The sequence below is a fragment of the Bufo bufo genome, chromosome 2 (genome assembly GCF_905171765.1).
Source record: "Bufo bufo chromosome 2, aBufBuf1.1, whole genome shotgun sequence".
NCBI classification, from domain to species: Eukaryota; Metazoa; Chordata; class Amphibia; order Anura; family Bufonidae; genus Bufo; species Bufo bufo.
Window position 1 is genome coordinate 583,130,197 of NC_053390.1, and position 21,190 is coordinate 583,151,386.

The window sequence follows — 21,190 nt, forward strand, 5'->3', positions numbered from 1 at the left end:
GTACGAGACGAGGCTCTGTATTAAGAGTAAAACAGGAACACTTTAATGGAGCTACATGTCAGCCTTTTATGCAGGTCTTCCAGCAAGGGACACTCCAGCAAATGTACACAACCCCCCCCCCTCCCCTCTGACTGTGATACACTTAACAACCACAATGGTCTAACTTAATTACTCACGGACAGAGAACACACATTTTCTCTCTGCCTGTGATACCTTTAACAAACACAATGGGCTAGTTTAATTACTCTCATACAGAGAACATACATTTTTCCCAAACACAGAAAACACCCCAAAACACCACATATCCCCATAAATTATACGTCCCTGGATAGCTCTGATCTGGGCGAACAACCAGCAATGTCTGAACAGACAAATCAGGTTTTATATAGTAATCCAAAGGTTGAGAGGTCTTCCACATGTCAGAAGGAAGATAAAATGAGACGCACAATGGATCCTCTCTATGTAGCAGCTGTAAGGCCTGTATGGTCCCATCAGAATAGGCTTGTGATTTGGTAGCCAAAAGCAGGAGTGGGTAGAAAACACAGAAGACATGCAAATATTCCATTCACGTGTCATCTCTGTTTTGGATCCACTGTTATTTTTTTGGCATTAGCAATACTGATGGATTACTGACCAAACGCTGACCGAGTGAAGGCAGATGCTCCGCAGACAGGATCTGTTTTTTGGGGGGTACTGTTCTGACGGATCAGAGGGAGGGCAAAATATTCAGTGAAGTCGACACAAACTCACTGCTGACACCCTCTCCACTTTGTCGGGGGGCTTTAATTGTATTCAACAGGGTCTGTAGACATCTATGTGGAATCAGCTGATGACGGTGTAAAAGGAGGGCGCTTCTTCTTGGCGCTAACATTGACCTGTAAGGCAGAGTTCATGCATGATTTATTTGGTCAGTTTTGTCCCTGTGACCGCCCAAATAAGTGAAGTGTTCAGTGATTCTAAGAGCGACGCCTGTCATCTGCATGTAATACGGACTCACAGTATTATTTCTCTACCAAAGCAGACTCCCTATGCGTGTTCCTGCAAGGCACAGTGTTCTACACCACTATAAACGCTCTCTGCAGCCAAAAAAATTGCTCCTCTCTAGTAGTGAGCAGTAAACCCTGAATTATCTGTCCTACAGTCCGTATCTATATGTCACTGAAAAGTTGCCCTACTAAAACTTAACTTTTAGTTATTAGCATTTAAAATAAGTCCCACATAAGTGTATAGATGACTGCATATGTAAGATACAAGGGCTTATGCACATACTGGCACCGGGTATACAAACAGGAATAGAGAGCACGATTTGGACTAGATAGTCCCCACTCACGGTTTGATGATTTTTCTGTTATTGAGATAAATCGTACCACAGCAGGATGTTCGTGTTTGGGGTAGAAATGTCCACAGGAACGGTATAGATGGGTGTTCGCTGCAGATATCACAAAAAAGATGTTGTCAACGGCTCTTCTAATGCAGGACAGATGGGTACCTGGGAAGATAGTATCCCTAGCCGACTAGTGAGGCCCTGCCTACAAGCGGAGAGGTCTCCCGCCTAACTGCGGGAGAATCACCCCCAAGGGAGCGACCCCACTTATCGACGGCTATCCCTATTGTTCTGTCCCTAAAAGTGATTTCTCCCAGTGTCAGTGCAGCCAAAAAGAGTAATAGGATGGAGTAATCCCTTGGGATTACTCCATCCTATTATTTTTTTTGGCTGCACTGACACTGGGAGAAATCACTTTTAGGGACAGAACAATAGGGATAGCCGTCGATAAGTGGGGTCGCTCCCTTGGGGGTGATTCTCCCGCAGTTAGGCGGGAGACCTCTCCGCTTGTAGGCAGGGCCTCACTAGTCGGCTAGGGATACTATCTTCCCAGGTACCCATCTGTCCTGCATTAGAAGAGCCGTTGACAACATCTTTTTTGTGATATCTGCAGCGAACACCCATCTATACCGTTCCTGTGGACATTTCTACCCCAAACACGAACATCCTGCTGTGGTACGATTTATCTCAATAACAGAAAAATCATCAAACCGTGAGTGGGGACTATCTAGTCCAAATCGTGCTCTCTATTCCTGTTTGTATACCCGGTGCCAGTATGTGCATAAGCCCTTGTATCTTACATATGCAGTCATCTATACACTTATGTGGGACTTATTTTAAATGCTAATAACTAAAAGGTAAGTTTTAGTAGGACAACTTTTCAGTGACATACAGTTTTTTACTCCTACATTATATATATCTTCTTATACTGTGAGTTACAGTCCGTATCTACTTGCATGATCTGCACTAGGAAGCGGCCCACAGCTGGTCGACAGTCTATTCCTAAATAAGTGTGGGGGGCCTACAATGAAGAAACAACTTAGTGACAGATCGACGATCACACTATGATACAAGCAGAACAAACTAGCCAGGTCAAACCAAGAGAGACCAATATAAACTGAATCATAAATACAACAGAGCCAACACCGAATGCAGAAATCAAACTAGGAGAGCAATCTTGATAAATTAGCAAACCAAAATCAGAAACAATACCAAGCCTGAACTAAGAAGGCACATCAGGGTCCAAATCGTTGGCCAGGAATCCAAGGTCAAGGTCCAAGCAGGCCAGGAGAGTCAGGATAATTTGAAGAACACTAGAAAGGTTATCCTAGGAGAAGACACCAAACAAAGGCAACCTGTGGCCAGCATATTGCATGTATAAATAGGCCACACTTCAATGTGGTATCTAGCACTAAGAAGAGACATTTTTTACTGGCACATTATGGGGGCACTATGGACGAGAGGAGAACTATAGGGGCATCTGGTGGCACTAAGGGGGATTTTTACTGGCACATTATGGGGGGCACTATAGGGGCATCTACTGGGGGGCATTAAGAAGGGGCATTTGTTACTGGCACATTATGGGGGAGAGGAACACTATAGGGGCATCTGCTGGGGGCAATAAGAAGGGGCATTTTTTAATGGCATATTATGGGGGGCATTATGGGGAAGGGGGAGAGGAGCACAATGGAGGCATGTGTGGGGGCACTAAGATGGGTTATTTTATACTGGCACATTATGGGGGGGACACTATGGGGAAGGGGGAGAGGAGCACTATGGGGGCATTTACTGGAGCATTATATCGTTTTTTTGTGTTTTTTTTATACTGGCATACATTATTTCAACTGCAGGCACTAAATAGGGGCATTTCTTGTACTGTCATATTATAAGGAGATTTTTTACTACTTGGGGCTCTATGGTGAGCTTTACCACTACTGGGGGGCTATGGAGAATCTAATTACTAGTATGGGCACTATGGGGGCATTATTACTACTAAGTGTGCTCTGGCAGAGAATTATTTATATTGGTCGGATTTTGGGGACCACTGTTACTTTGGGGGGGCACCCTGGCATAGTATCAGCACAATTATTTTTGGGGGACATTATGTTTATACTATTAGTGTCCAGGACACTATTTACTTGGTGCAGTTATTTTTTTAGAGCACTGTGTGCCAATAATTGTTTAAGGGGGGCACTATCTGTGTGGTACTAATATTTTCAGGGGGACAATTGCTGCAGTATAATATTGGGGAGCACAGTATTAGGGGTGGCAGGAAAGGGAGTTCAGAAGATGTGAAGATGATGGAAAAGTGGGAAACTAATGTCTGTTTATCAATCTCTACAGAGATGAGAGATATATGGAAAATTATCATGGTTGTCTGGTCTGAATGGAGAAGATGAGGAAAGAGAACGTCTACATCAAAGGTGACATCACTGGATGTAAGAGGTATGTGGCACTATGTAGGAGAAGAGATGCTCCGGCTACTCACCCTGCCATTTGCAGAAGGAGGATTCAGAGCTGGGTAGCTATAAGCATGGTGGTGGCTGCAAATGGGCCAGGGAGCTTAAGCCTGGTGAGGATGGCCGAGGGGGGCAGCAGGCCACAGGTGGGTGGCGGATGGTGGAGGGAACCACTGCCCTTAAGCAGGATCTAGGGAGAGAGGAGAGGGGACGAGCTTCCTGGCTGTAGCCTGGTGCTGTCTATTGTATAATGTGAAGCAGGAAGTGCAGCCAGGGCACGCCCTGCCCTCTCCGTATGATGTGTGGAGCCAGGCTCCTCCACCCTGATCTACACACCTTAATCATTGCGCAGCTCCTCCTCCACTCCTCTTTTGGCGCCTTCAGGACTAGGAGAGAGCTAGTGAAACTGCAATAGCTCCTTCCATGCAGCTACAGGGACAGTGTGTGAAACAGAGCTGGATGGTGATTCCAGTCACAGGGAGGGAAGAAGAAGAGTTTGAGTACACTAGCTTTATGTCGGGGCCCGGAGTATTGAGTACAGTGTGTCTATGTAGGATGAGGGTGAGACTCTTACCTTCATCGTCAACAATATAATTTCAGCTGTACGGTGTTTGTTGTGAGTGGCCTAGTATATGCAGCAGGGGCTTAAAACAATGGGCGGGGCCAATAATTTTGCACGGTGTGGTATGTGTGACGCATTCTTTTCTCCTGAGACCACCCCTAGACAAAATTCCTGGGTGCTCCCGTGCTGAGTATGAATATTTCCTTAGCATTTTTTATTTAACAGCAGTGGCCTAGATCTCCGAGAAAAGGTTCATATTATATTTCTACAAGTTGTATCTCCATAGAAAATTCTTCTTTGATCATACCATAAATCCAGCCGGCAGTGCAATATATTGTATTGGAACCTTTGTGGTTTATCTAGGGACACTAATCAATAAAGCTGTATATCTAATGTGTCTCAGGAGAGACCGACTCACATTGCTGATGTGCACAGATTCAGATGATGCATCTAAGCTCTATACACTGCACATTAGATCACAAAAATATAATTCATGTGCCAGATGCAGACAAATACAATGAACTTGTATAACTTTCTTCCCAATTTCTGCTTCTGTGCATCTGGGTTGAATATACGGTGCATTCAACAAATTTAGCTATTTTAGATATTGCACAAAGGGCATCAGTATTTAAAGGGATTCTGTCACCAAGTTTTAGGCTATAGAGATGTGGACATGCACGGCTAGATCGCCGCTAGCATGTCTGCAATATACCTGTCTTATAGGGCTTTTATTTTCTTTAAAAAAGGATTTTAGAGATATGTATATTAGTCTTGTAAGGTGCCCAAGGGTCTGTACGAATCTTCCTGGTGCCCAGCCACGCCCGCCTGTGAAGGAGCCCAGCACCGCCTATGTCCTCCGAATCTCCTCCTTTTGTCACCGATAGATTGTCGTAATCTCGCGATGCGCGAGCTCGCGCATGCGCAGTTCTTTTCCTGAGGCTGATGCCAGCACAGGGAAGGAACACTATACCCGCACTGCGCATGCGCGAGCTCGCGCATCGGGAGATTACGGCAATCTATCTGTGACGAAAGGAGGAGATTCGGAGGACATAGGCGTTGGTGGGCTCCTTCAGAGGCGGGCATGGCTGGGCACCAGGAAGGTTCGTACAGACCCTTGGGCACCTTACAAGACTAATTTACATATCTCTAAAATCCTTTTTTAAAGAAAATAAAAGCACACAGCCCTATAAGACAGGTATATTGCGGACATGCTAGCGGCGATCTAGCCGTGCATGTCCATATCTCTATAGCCTAAAACTTGGTGACAGAATCCCTTTAAGAAGTTTAAATTTAATCACCTTCACTCTTAATTCATGCAAGGAAATGTTTACATGTGTTTTTGTTTTTTCCTTAGTCAGCTTCCTTGAGGATTTTACATCTTTTTCATCCTCCTTTGGTCTGACATCCCCTCTGACTGGCGTTACCTAGGCAGTACTTGGTTGTAAAGCTGCAGTCAGACAAGCTATGGGGAAATAATTGGCAGACCTCTGAGCTTCATGCTGTTTTAATGAATCGTCATGGTATAGTTTTTAAATTCGAAGTAAGATTTGACCTCATGCAGACTAAAGCTTCTTTCCTGAATTTATTGAATATTCTAAGTCTCCGAACATGACACAATGTATGAGTGTATATGCATTATTGTAATAATTACCTGGATCATAGGCTACCACCAACTTCACAAACTCACGGCCCCCACAGAGCCCTGATCTCAGCATTATCAAGTCTGTCTGGGATTACTTGAAGAGACAGAAAGATTTGAGCAAGCCTACATCCACAGATCTCTGGATAGTTCTCCAAGAGGCTTGGAACAACCTGCTGCCGAGTTCCTTCAAAAACTGTGTGCAAGGGTACATAGACGGCAAAGAGTGACACCAAATATTGATTCAATTTACATTTGTTTTGTTCATTCACTTTGCATTTTGTTAATTAATAGTGTTGATCGAGTACCAAAGTGCTCGGGTAGAACACTTTGCGATGCTCGGGTGCTCTACAGAGCACAATGGAAGTCAATCCGAGCATTAAACCAGGCACCCCCTGCTCTAAAGAGGGGAGGGTGCCGGGTCCCACTGAGGTCTATGCAGAAGATCGCTGTACAGTGAGGGAATCCCCCAGTGTGAGTCCGCGACTTAGGAGTCCCTGCTCTGACTCCATATATAGTTATGTCCATATATGGAGTCAGTGCTTGGGGACACCCAGTGTATTTAAATCTAATTTAGCCTCTATTTCTGAAAAGTTTCTGCCATGATTTGAACTCACAACCTTCTACATTAGAGGCAAGGACTTTAACCACTCAGCTATAAAGCTGAATGATAACCTATGTCAGAAAAACCTCATAGTAGTTTGTCATGTAGTAAGTATTCCTATAAACCTTTGTGGTTTATCTAGGGACACTAATCAATAAAGCTGTATATCTAATGTGTCTCAGGAGCAACCGACTCACATTGCTGATGTTCACAGATTCAGATGATGCATCTTAGCTCTATACACTGCACATTAGATCACAAAAATATTATTCATGTGCCAGATGCAGACAAATACAATGAACTTGTATAACTTTCTTCGCAATTTAGATGATGGGGGAGATCTCTGTACTGTCCTCTGATATATTTATACATAGTAATTAGATCTCCCCTCAGTCGTCTTTTTTCTAAAGTGAATAACTCTAATGTTGATAATCTTTCAGGGTACAGTAGTTGCCCCTTTCCAGTTATTATTTAGTTGCCCTCCTCTGAACCCTCTCCAGCTCTGCTATATCTGCCCTGTTCACAGGAACCCAGAACTGTACACAGTACTCCATGTGTGGTCTGACTAGTGATTTGGAAAGTGGTAGGACAGTGTTCTCATCATGGGCATCTATGCCCCTTTTGATGAAACCTATTATCTTATTGGCCTTGGCAGCAGCTGTTCATGTAGTGGGACTCCTACACTCATAAAGCTTATGCACTAAGCGAAAGGGCTGCCAAAAAATACAAGGAAACAACACTCCAATACACCCTTTGTTACACATAAAGGAGGGCATCATACACAGCCTTGAAAAATTATGATTGATGGCCTGCTGGTGACCCTCAAAAACATTTAGAGCAAGATTTTAGGTACGGGCCTGCTGATGAGCTGACCCTGTAAAAGATTGTAAGTGAAGGCCTGCTGGTGAGCTGACCCTGTAAAAAATTATATGCGAGGGACTGCTGGTGAGCTGACCCTGTAAAAGATTTTAGGTGCAGGCCTGCTGGTGAGCTGACCCTGTAAAAGATTGTAGGTGAGGGCCTACTGGTGAGCTAACCATCTAAAACATTATATGCGAGGGCCTTCAGGTGAGCTGACCCTGTAAAAGATTTGAGGTGCGGCCCTGCTGGTGAGCTGACCCTGTAAAAGATTGTAGGTGAAGGCCTTCTGCTGAGCTGACCCTCAAAAAAATAATATGTGAGGCATTTTTTTTTTTGTGTGCGTACGCTGACTGTGGCCAGCACTCTTAGCGTCCGGCCACTGTTAGCGCATCGCACACCCCACCGCTGATCAACTTCGGACGGTTGATCAGCGGTTTTGAATTTTTGTTTGACTTTTCTTTCACATTTTTCCCCCTTTTTTTAGTTAGTCTTTTTTTTTTTTGTCTGTTAGGCTTAGGGTGAATACGTGAACACCCGTGCCCCACACACACGCACACCAAATAAAGATTTACACGCACGCACATACACACGCAGACACACACTCCCCTATGGCCCGCCGGATGTTCTCGGCCGAGGAGGCATACGCCCAGCTTGCCTCCGAGTCCGAGAGTCCCAGTGAGGACGAGGATGACCCCACTTTCCTGTTGTCATCCACGTCCTCCTCATCATCTAGCGATGATGATGAGCCCCCAAGGCGGCGGAGACGCCGCCAGGTGGAGCAAGGGGACCGCAATGTTAGGGACCCTGTGGCCCACCCTAGTGCGAGCAGCTCTGGGGATCGTACTAGTTTTCCAGCCCACCAGTTAAATCCACCGGAGCCCCCTGCCGGTGAACTTGTATGGTGTACCCCAGAGCGATTTGAGCCCGTGATTCCTGATTTTGTAGGCCAACCAGGAATCCAGATTTACACAGTGGGCTTCACTGAATATGACTTTTTAAATCATTTTTTCAGTGACCAACTGGTAAATCTAATGGTGGAGCAGACGAACCTGTACGCCCAACAGTTTGTTGCTCAACACCCGGGCTCCTTTTTGGCTAGGCCCGGTGGCTGGACGCCGGTCGGTGCAGCCGAGATGAGGACATTTTGGGGCCTCGTGCTGCATATGGGCCTAATCAAGAAACCTAGTGTCAGGCATTACTGGAGTGGGGACGTCCTCTACCAGACCCCACTTTACAGTACGGCCATGACACGCTCCCGGTTTGAGGCCATCCGGAAATGCCTGCATTATTCAGATAATGCAACATGTCCCCCCCGAGTTGATCCTGCCTATGACCGTCTGTATAAGATACGGCCGGTTATCGATCACTTTGGGGCCAAATTTGTACAGGCCTATGTACCTGGAAGGGAGGTCGCGGTTGATGAGTCTCTCATTGCGTTCGAGGGGAGACTCATTTTACGCCAGAATGTTCCTTCAAAGCGGGTGAGGTAGGGCGTGAAGCTGTACAAACTTTGTGAGAGTACCTCAGGGTACACTTACAAGTTTTGTGTTTACGAGGGGCGATATTCCCGTATTCAACCCCCCAGAATGTCCTCCCACTCTGGGTGTTAGCGGGAAACTTATGTGGGACCTTTTACACCCACTGCTAGATAAGGGTTACCACCTTTACGTGGATAACTTTTATACTAGTATCCCCTTGTTCCAGGCCCTTGCCGCCAGATCCACGTCCGCTTGTGGGACCGTGAGGAAAAATCAACGCAGCCTCCCTGCCCATCCCCTCCAGGTACCTATCCCCAGGGGTGAGACCAGTGCCCTTACCACTGGAAACCTGTTGCTGGTCAGATATAAGGACAAGAGGGATGTCCTTGTACTGTCCACAATTCATGGTAACGGCATCACCCCTGTCCCTGTGCGAGGTACCGCGGCAACGGTCCTCAAGCTCGATTGTATCATCGACTACAATCGGTATATGGGAGGAGTTGATCTCTCTGATCAAGTACTCAAGCCATATAATGCCATGCGCAAAACCCGGGCATGGTACAAAAAAGTTGCGGTCTACTTGGTGCAGGTTGTCATGTACAACTCTTTTGTGCTGTCCCGGAGCGCTGGCAACACAGGGACATAACTTCAGTTCTATGAGGCAGTCCTCAAGGCCCCGGTCCGAAAAGATCAGGAAAGAGCAGGCCGGAGTACCTCGGGAACTGGAGGTGCCCGGATCGTCCCTGGCCAACACTTTCCAGGTGTGGTCCCCCATACTGGAAAGAAGGGACAAACCCAAAAAAGGTGCAGAGTGTGTCACAGGAGGGGGATACGGAAGGACACCACTACTCAATGTGACACGTGCCCCGATTATCCGGGCCTCTGCATTATTGGTTGCTTTAGGGAGTACCACACTTCCATGGAGTACTAAATTTATATCCCAATGTAGCCACTGACAATCGGATGAAAAAACTATGGTTCTCAGACTTGAGACACCCAAAAAAATTGTAAAAACTAAAATAATTTTAAAAAAAGTATACAAATTAGGTATCTCCGCGTTGATAATAATCTCCTCTATAAAAATACCCCATGACCTAACCCCCCAGAATAACACGGTGCAAAAAAAGATTTTTTTTTTGTCACCTTACATAACAAAAAGTTTAATAGCAAGCGATCAAAAAGTCATATAGCCCCCAAAATAGTGCCAATAAAACCGTCCTCTCATCCCACAAAAAATGAGCCCCCACATAAGATAATCGGCTAAAAAAAAAAAAAAAATTACTCTTAGACTTCAGAGATACAAAAAATGTTTTTTTGTATCAAAAAGGATAATATAGTCTAAAACCTACATAATTGTAAAAAAATAAACTTATTAGGTATCGCCGCGTCTGTAAGAATCTCCTCTATAAAAATACCCCATGACCTAACCCCCCAGATTAACACAGTCAAAAAAAAAGTAAAAAAACGGTGCCAAAACAGTTATTTTTGGCACTTTTCCATTTCAATCCGTATTTTCCGGTAACAAAGCAAAAAGTTAACAACCAAACAAAACTTAATATTTATTACGCTGATACTGCAGTTTATAGAAACGCCACATTTGTGGTCGTAAACTGCTGTATCACTAAAAGGCAGGGCAAAAGGAAAGGACCGACATGGTTTCTGGAAGGCCGATTTTGATGGCCTTTTTTATTGACACCATGTCCCTTTTGAAGCCCCCCTGATGCACCCTTAGAGTAAAAACTCCCTAATAGTGACCCCATCTAAGAAACTACACCCCTCAAGGTATTCAAAAATGATTTTTTTAAAATTTATTAACCTTTTAGGTGTTCCTCAACAGTTAATGGCAAATGGAGATGAAATTTCAGAATTTCAATTTTTGGTAACCTTGCCTCACAAAAATGTAATATAGAGCAACCAAAAATCATATATACCCTAAAAATAGTCCCAACAAAACTGCCACCTTATCCCGTAGTTTCCAAAATGGGGTCACTTTTAGGGAGTTTCTACTCCAGGGGTGCATCAGGGGGGTTGAAACAGGACACGGTGTAAATAAACCGGTCCATAAAAATCAGCCCTCCAAAAACCACACGGCACTCCTTTCCCTCTACGCCCCCGTCGTGTGGCCGTACAGTAGTGTACGACCACATATGGGGTGTTTCTGTAAACGGCAGAGTCAGGGCAATAAAGAAACAGTCTTGTTTGGCTGTTAACCCTTGCTTTGTTAGTGGGAAAAATGGGTTAAAATTGAAAATTTGGCCAAAAAATTGAATTCTCAAATTTCATCCCCATTTGCCAATAACTCTTGTGCAACACCTAAAGGGTTAACGACGTTTGTAAAATCAGTTTTGAATACCTTGATGGGTGTAGTTTCTAAGATGGGGTCACTTTTAGGGAGTTTCTACTCCAGGGGTGCATCAGGGGGGTTGAAACAGGACACGGTGTAAATAAACCGGTCCATAAAAATCAGCCCCCCAAAAACAACACGGCGCTCCTTTCCCTCTACGCCCCGCCGTGTGGCCGTACAGTAGTGTACGACCACATATGGGGTATTTCTGTAAACGGCAGTCAGGGCAATAAAGATACAGTCTTGTTTGGCTATTAACCCTTGCTTTGTTAGTGGAAAAAATGGGTTAAAATGGAAAATTTGGCAAAAAAATTAAATTCTCAAATTTCATCCCCATTTGCTGATAACTCTTGTGCCACACCTAAAGGGTTAACGACGTTTGTAAAATCAATGGTTGTATGCAATTTGGATTGCAATATGGAATTTGAATTTGGATTGTGAACTTTGTAGTTTGCAATTGAATTTGTGGTTTGCAATTGGATTTGTGGTTTGCAATTAGTGGAACTGTAAGTAGACACACATATAACTGGTTCAGTATACAGTTCTAATAAATACATTAACCTTAAGGACCCAGACATTTTTCACAGAGCTCACTAACCGAAACCTGGAGACCTATTTGAGGTGTTTTGTTGCTGAGAACCTGGATGACTGGTCCTCGTTCTTGTCTCTAGCCGAATTTGCCTTGAATAACCGTAGACAGGAGTCCACTTATAAGTCGCCATTTTTTGGCACATATGGTTTACACCCACAGTTTGGTACTTTTTCTGGGACTGGATCTTCTGGGATGCCAGAAGAAGAGATATTCTCTTCCGCCTTGTCATCTATCTGGTGGAAGATCCAAGTTAATTTGGAAAAGATGGGTGAAAGATATAAACGGATGGCTGACAGGAGACGTGTGAGGAATATGGATTAATATTTACTATCAGCCATGTCCTCATACTCCCATTTGCTGACAGATAGCAGAGGTAGTGAACTCCACAGGAGGGCCCTGCTTCAAAGCCCAAGCCCTGATTGTCATTTGATTCTCCTCTTGGCATGTTCATCAGTGTACATGCAAAATAAGTTCCCACCCCCCAGCCATCTGAGTGTCAGCTGGCAAGGAAGAAAGCCCCAGGGGTCCAGGCTTCAAGGAGGCCCCAGGTGGAGAAGGTCACACCTCAATCAACCAGTTGGGAGGCAAGCTAAATCCTGCCAGGTTCAAGGATACCTTCCAGACATGTTGGCACCTACATTTCATAAGGAATTGTCCGGCCATCGCAGGCGCAAACCGGATGCATATTTGTGTCCCGGTGGCCACGATGTACGTGCCCATGGGCTTTATTTGATGGGGGCATGCCAGGGAAAGGAGATATCCATATCTCCCCATAGAAACCACATAAAGGTACCAGGTTTGGACTCTGTTGGTCCCAGAACCATCTCCCTGTGACCCTCTGGTCTGTAGCTATGAACCCTAAAGGGTTTTTTGGGTCATTTGCTACCAGCCCAGAAGAGGGGGAGTGGACCCCTCCCTGAGGCCTGGAGGGGAGGGGCCGGTTACAGGTTAAAAGGCTTGTGCCAGCAAGTGGGCGTGCCTTTTCTGAAGGGGTCACATTGTGCCAATGTGTTTGGAGAGACCAGGAACCAGCTGACCTCACTGCCCCCATGTGACTGCAGCCAAGGGCTATTCCACCTTTATGACCCAAAGGAACTTTCATCTACCCGGTAACTGACTTTTACTCTGCTTAACCCTGTTGTAGCCAAATAATCTGTATCTGTAACCTCAGACCACTGTATATATTCTCTGCGTATATTGTGTTAAATCTAGTGTGCCCTTACGGCGATTAAATATATAATTTAATCTTGTGCTATCTTGCATCTCGATCACGAATCCCTACGTCCGTGTTTTGGCCTAGTTATAAGCTACCGCGGGTTGGTTTCTCAGTCTATATAATCTCTTTAGCGGAACTGGCTTATATCAAACCAGAAGCTGGTGGCAGATTTCCCGGGCTGAGACAGCACTGTGTTCACTGCCGCAGTGAAAATGCTCTCTCAGCTTGTTGCCTCTCTGTGCCCGCGTGGACAGGAGGTGTGTGAACTGTACCAACCTGACCTTACCTGCTCCTCTGGAGGGTGTAACGTCACGTTTTTGGTAACCTGTGGCTATACCGCGTCTCGTGAGCTCGACGTAGGTGACGTCAAGCGGACACGAGGTGTGGTATTCATCACATAGACGTATGACTGGTCCGGACCTATGTGTGGGTGATTCGATGTGGTTGTCCACTAGAAACATTAAGCTGACGGTACCATCTTGGATGGTATGAACTCAAACTTACAGGACGATGTTAGCGACAAGAAGAAGCGTACTCCTTTTACACCGTCGCCAGCTGATTCCACATTGATATTAACAGAACCTGTTCTATTAAACAGCTATACAAGTAGACCACCCCCCTGACAGAGTGGAGATGGTGTCAGTAGTATTTTTTTTTATTTTACGTCACTGATTAATTTTCCCTTCCTCTGATCCATCAAAATAATAACCCACAAAAAACAGATCCTGTCTGTGGAGCATACACCTTCACTCGGTCAGCATTTGCTCAATAATGCATCAGTATTGCTAATACCAAGAAAAAACAGGAGTGGATGTAAAACAGAGCTGACACGTGAATGGAATATTTGCATGTCTTCTGTGTTTTGTACCCACTCCTGCTTTTGGCTACCAAATTATAAGCCAATTCTGAAGGGATCATACAGGCCTTACAGCTGCTAAACAGACAGGATCCGTTGTGTGTCCCATTTTTCCTTCCTTCTGACAGATCAGAAGAAAGGTCAAATAAATCATGATGTCAGTCAGGCCGAAAGCCAAAATTGTGGAACAGTCATGAGGTGGGTAGGGTGGGTACAACATGCGAAGTTCACAGAGTTGACCTATAACATAGTGGTGAGGTGGAAGCAGCATGAGTAGGCCACAGAATGGCACAATGACAGAGTCTGGAAGGTGGGAGCAGCATGAGTAAGCCACAGAGTGGCACAATGACAGTCTGGAGGTGGCAGCAGCATGAGTAGGCCACAGAGTAGCACAATGACCTAGTCTGGAGATGGCAGCCGCATGAGTAGTACACAGATTGGCACAACGGCAGAGTCTGGAGGTGGCAGCAGCATGAGTAGGCCACAGAGTGGCACAATGACCGAGTCTGGAGTTGGCAGCAGAAGCAGCATCATCAGGAGGAGACCACAGAGTGGCACAGTGACAGAGTCTGAATGTGGCAGTAGAATCAGGAGGCCAGAGAGTGGCACAATGACAGAGTGTGGAGGTGGCAGCAGCATGAGGAAGCCACAGAATGGCACAATGACAGAGTGTCGATCAACCAAGATACTTCTGGGGGAACCTGCCTGGCATGAACAGGCCTCTAGTAGCTATAGACAATGACAAGACAAAGCGTCAAGATCGATTTGAGCCCGGAAGAGTCACAAAGTTTATCAAGATACGTCACTAAAGATTTTATCGCATATAACCGCAGCGCTGACCACAGAATAAATTTAGTTTTTCGACTGAAATACTTCAATAAAGATTTTATCACATATTACTACAGCGCTGAACGCTGAATAAAATTAGTTTTTCCACCGAAATAAGTAACAAAAGAGTTTACCGCATATAACTGCAGCACTAAACAAGATTTGTTTTTCCACCAAAATATGTCACTAAAGATTTTACCCCATATAACGAAGATGGAGAGGGTGTTCGGATTCCCCCCGCACTATAAGGACGGACGTCTCAGAAATGAACCACTGCTCCCGACAGCAGCTCCTGTGAAGGTCATGGAGCAGCCAACTTCAGAACTATCAGATCTCCAGGACGCTACCATCATACCCTGCGAGCAGTCCTGTAAGTACAGATTCCAGAACAAGGAGAAGATAAGTACCTCCACAGCTAGTCAGACCCATATCAAGCAGACCATAGACAGAGCAGAAGACAGATACCTGCCAGATTCTTAAAGGCGTATGTACCAGATGCAGAATATATATATAATTCCTGCCACATATTGCCAATACCTGCTGGGATCCAAGACTAAAGTTGTAAATTGTATGGATCTAAAGCTGCATATAATAACATCAAGTAAAGACAAGTTGGACCCTATTTTCTGTGTGGAAATCCCATCATTCCTCAGTTACTCCTATTGACAACACTCAATTTTGTTGTATGTGAGCCAGGATACAGGAGTCCAGAAGTACTACAGGTAGGAGACACCGTTGACACAATACAGAGACAATCTCCCCCTCTGGCATTCCTCATCTGGTATGTGTGCTCATACCATCTTAAAGGGCCCTGCTATAGTACCTGCACAAGCTGCAACTGGCGTCACAAACTTATATACATAAATACTGACCCACTGCATAGCATGCCCACTGAGCCAGTGTCCTGCTCATGGAGAAATCATGGAGATTTTGCCGCATATAACTACAGCGCTAAACGCTGAATAAAATTAGCTTTTCCACTGCAATATCTCAATAAAGATTTTACCACATACAGTTGCAAAAAAAAGTATGTGAACCCTTTGGAATGATATGGATTTCTGCACAAATTGGTCATAAAATGTGATCTGATCTTCATCTAAGTCGCAACAATAGACAATCACAGTCTGCTTAAACTAATAACACACAAAGAATTAATTGTTACCATGTTTTTATTGAACACACCATGTAAACATTCAAAGTCCAGGTGGAAAAAGTATGTGAACCCTTGGATTTAATAACTGGTTGAACCTCCTTTGGCAGCAATAACTTCAACCAAACGTTTCCTGTAGTTGCAGATCAGACGTGCACAACGGTCAGGAGTAATTCTTGACCATTCCTCTTTACAGAACTGTTTCAGTTCAGCAATATTCTTGGGATGTCTGGTGTGAATCGCTTTCTTGAGGTCATGCCACAGCATCTCAATCGGGTTGAGGTCAGGACTCTGACTGGGCCACTCCAGAAGGTGTATTTTCTTCTGTTTAAGCCATTCAGTTGTTGATTTACTTCTATGTTTGGGTCGTTGTCCTGTTGCAACACCCATCTTCTCTTGAGCTTCAGCTGGTGAACAGATGGCCTTAAGTTCTCCTGCAAAATGTCTTGATAAACTTGGGAATTCATTTTTCCTTCGATGATAGCAATCCGTCCAGGCCCTGACGCAGCAAAGCAGCCCCAAACCATGATGCCCCCACCACCATACTTCACAGTTGGGATGAGGCTTTGATGTTGGTGTGCTGTGCCTCTTTTTCTCCACACATAGTGCTGTGTCTTTCTTCCAAACAACTCAACTTTGGTTTCATCTGTCCACAGAATATTTTGCCAGTACTGCTGTGGAACATCCAGGTGCTCTTTTGCAAACTGTAAACAGGCAGCAATGTTTTTTTTGGACATCAGTGGCTTCCTCTGTGGTATCCTCCCATGAAATCCACTCTTGTTTAGTGTTTTACGTATCGTAGATTTGCTAACAGGGATGTTAGCATATGCCAGAGACTTTTGTAAGTCTTTAGCTGACACTCTAGGATTCTTGATAAAAGATATACTGGGCACACTCACTTATGTAGAATCATGTATTTATTTATAGACATATAAGGTAAAATACAGTCAATAATTTTAAAAACACATATAAAATATAGTCAGGCAATATAAGAACACATTAGTACAATAAATAATAAAACACATAGATATAGAATAAATAGTTGGATTGAATGATACCAGCCGTGGGTAGGCTGGGGATGATAAGGATCAGTCCATATAATGAAAACGTGAAGAATAAATATGGATAAATAATAACCCAACTGATGGCTTGAGCTAGTATGATGACTAGCTTCACAAAGTCCTGTATGGTTCACAGTCCTGATTCGCTAGAGGAGGATAATATAACTGAGATCAAAAGCACTTCACCTGAGTGAGCACATTTGCGGCGTCCCGCTGAATACTCACTGTGCTGTGCAGTTCTTTGTGCTGATACACTTGGAGACAGATGTCGTTTTCGGCTACTCCTGTAGCCACTAAAAGATACTGTGTCTTCTCTCCGTGCCCTTGCGATCCTCTGGCTACCGCTTTGTAATGGCAAAAAGCCGGTCAGCACTGGGACTCACAAGTGCTTTTCCCCTCGTCGGTTTGATATGCGACACACTCCTCTTGTGTTTGCGCTTGTAAATCCCGGCGTATCAGGGGTTGGTAAGAACGGAGTTCTCAAAGGCTTTTCATTACCGCACGGCTCTGGATAATTCAAGCGCGTACTTCTTAGGGTTGCTCCGGGGGGCTCCTCACCAAACGCGTTTCGGGGTACTTGCCCCTTCTTCAGTGGTACAGACTCCCCCACAACTGCCTGCTTTTATAGTGTCTTACAAATGGTAATTGTTCAAACACATGATGAACCTCCTCATTTCGTTCAAAAAACTGATACGGAGTAAAAATCCATTCCATTCAGATCCACCCAATTGTCCACAAAAAAGCTTGAGTTTCAAATACCCTACTGCTTAATGCACATTAGTAATCGCCGATTCCTATATATAATACATTCCTATCTATAAATGTTATGTTTATTTCGTTTCTTTTCCTCTCTATCACAATGAATTTATTTATATACTTCGTTGATTTATCTTCAAAAATCCCTTGCGGTATCTATGCGGTTTTGATAGATTAGTCACAGGGTTATAACTAACAGTTTAAATGACAATCATTCTTTACAGTCCTCTGTCATTTATACATAACTACAGATGAAAAATGAATTATATTGAATTAAGACTAAAAATAAAAAATAAAAATATTAAAAAAAAAAAAATATATATATATATGTCAAAATAAAAACACTGGAATTTGAAAAATAAAAATATAAATATATATATCTAAAAACCACTATTGATTCATACATTGTTAAAAGTATATAGTTTATTTATTAGTTACAAATACTTCCATTTCTCTTCATAATTTGAACACCAGGGTGGATTGTAACACCCCGCAAGGGGTAAGATGTTGGATGGAGGTCCCCCATAAAGGGCCGAACCCCCCAGGATACTACAAAACCTGCAGGGGTTTTGCCGTCCACGGGGGACATCCACCATTTTACAAGAATCCGAACAATTCGAATTCTGCATTCAATCCACCCGGCATCAAAGTATTGAGTTCATAAATACGTTGGGACTCTAGTCTGGACATTTTGCTTATATGGTCCCCCCCTCTCCATCCTTTCTCTACTTTGTCAATTGCCGCGAATCTTATGCCTGTCGGGTTTTTATCATGCATCAGTTTAAAATGTTTGGACAATGTGTGGGTTTCTAGGCCCTTTTTAATGTTGGTGATGTGTTCTGAGATACGTTTTTTTAAAAATCTTTTCGTTCTCCCAACATATTGGCGTCCGCACGGGCACTCAATGATGTAGATGACATTATCAGAGTTGCACGTTAAAAAGTCCTTTATCGTATGTTTGTATAATTCATTTTTCATCTGTAGTTATGTATAAATGACAGAGGACTGTAAAGAATGATTGTCATTTAAACTGTTAGTTATAACCCTGTGACTAATCTATCAAAACCGCATAGATACCGCAAGGGATTTTTGAAGATAAATCAACGAAGTATATAAATAAATTCATTGTGATAGAGAGGAAAAGAAACGAAATAAACTTAACATTTATAGATAGGAATGTATTATATATAGGAATCGGCGATTACTAATGTGCATTAAGCAGTAGGGTATTTGAAACTCAAGCTTTTTTGTGGACAATTGGGTGGATCTGAATGGAATGGATTTTTACTCCGTATCAGTTTTTTGAACGAAATGAGGAGGTTCATCATGTGTTTGAACAATTACCATTTGTAAGACACTATAAAAGCAGGCAGTTGTGGGGGAGTCTGTACCACTGAAGAAGGGGCAAGTACCCCGAAACGCGTTTGGTGAGGAGCCCCCCGGAGCAACCCTAAGAAGTACGCGCTTGAATTATCCAGAGCCGTGCGGTAATGAAAAGCCTTTGAGAACTCCGTTCTTACCAACCCCTGATACGCCGGGATTTACAAGCGCAAACACACGAGGAGTGTGTCGCATATCAAACCGACGAGGGGAAAAGCACTTGTGAGTCCCAGTGCTGACCGGCTTTTTGCCATTACAAAGCGGTAGCCAGAGGATCGCAAGGGCACGGAGAGAAGACACAGTATCTTTTAGTGGCTACAGGAGTAGCCGAAAACGACATCTGTCTCCAAGTGTATCAGCACAAAGAACTGCACAGCACAGTGAGTATTCAGCGGGACGCCGCAAATGTGCTCACTCAGGTGAAGTGCTTTTGATCTCAGTTATATTATCCTCCTCTAGCGAATCAGGACTGTGAACCATACAGGACTTTGTGAAGCTAGTCATCATACTAGCTCAAGCCATCAGTTGGGTTATTATTTATCCATATTTATTCTTCAATTTTTTCATTATATGGACTGATCCTTATCATCCCCAGCCTACCCACGGCTGGTATCATTCAATCCAACTATTTATTCTATATCTATGTGTTTTATTATTTATTGTACTAATGTGTTCTTATATTGCCTGACTATATTTTATATGTGTTTTTAAAATTATTGACTGTATTTTACCTTATATGTCTATAAATAAATACATGATTCTACATAAGTGAGTGTGCCCAGTATATCTTTTATCATTATTTATTCACTTTAGAGGAAGGGCGGATCCTCTTTTACTGGCAGCACCTCGTCCTATTCCTTCTCCAGTCCTGTGCGTCTCTTTAACTTGTGTTGTACTCTAGGATTCTTCTTTACCTTACTGAGCAGTCTGCGCTGTGCTCTTGCAATCATATTTACAGGATGGCCACTCCTAGGGAGAGTAGCAGCAGTGCTGAACTTTCTCTATTAACAGACAATTTGTCTTACCGTGGACTGATGAACAGCAAGGCTTTTGGAGATACTTTTATAACCCTTTCCAGTTTTATGCAAGTCAACAATTCTTAATCGTAGGTCTTCTGAGAGCTCTTTTGTGCGAGGCATCATTCACATCAGGCAATGCTTCTTGTGAAAAGCAAACCCAGAACTGGTGTGTGTTTTTTATAGGGCAGGGCAGCTGTAACCAATACCTCCAATCTCATCTCATTGATTGGACTCCAATTGGCTGACACCTCACTCCAATTAGCTCTTGGAGATGTCATTAGTCTAGGGGTTCACATACTTTTTCCACCTGCACTGTAAACGTTTACATGGTGTGTTCAATAAAAACATGGTAACATTTAATTCTTTGTGTGTTATTAGTTTAAGCAGACTGTGATTGTCTATTGTTGTGACTTAGATGAAGATCAGATCACGTTTTATGACCAATTTGTGCAGAAATCCATATAATTTCAAAGGGTTCACATACTTTTTCTTGCAACTGTATAACTGCAGCGCTGAACGCTGAATGCATATTGTTTTTCCACCGAAATACATTACAAAACATTTTACCGCATATTACTACAGCGCTGAACGCTGAATAAGATTAGTTTTTCTACCAAAATACGTCATAAAAGATTTTACCACATATAACTGCAGCGCTGAATGCTGAATGCAATTTGTTTTTCCACCGAAATACTGTACATCAATAAAGATTTTACCACATATAAGTACAGCGCTGAACGCTGAATAAGATTTGTTTTTCCACCAAAATACGTCACAAAAGATTTTACCACATATAGCTGCAGCGCTGGACACTGAATACAATTTTTTTTTCCACCAAAATACGTCCCAAAAGGTTTTACCACATATAACTGCAACCGAAATACGTCAAAGATTTACCACATATAACAGAGCGCGGAGATGGAGAGGGTCTTCGGATTCCCCCCACACTTTACGGACGTCTCAGAAATGAACCGCTGCTCCCGACAGCAGCTCCTGGGAAGGTCCTGGAGCGTCTCGGACATTCGGCATCTATTCGCTCTGCTGAAGGATGATTTTGAAAG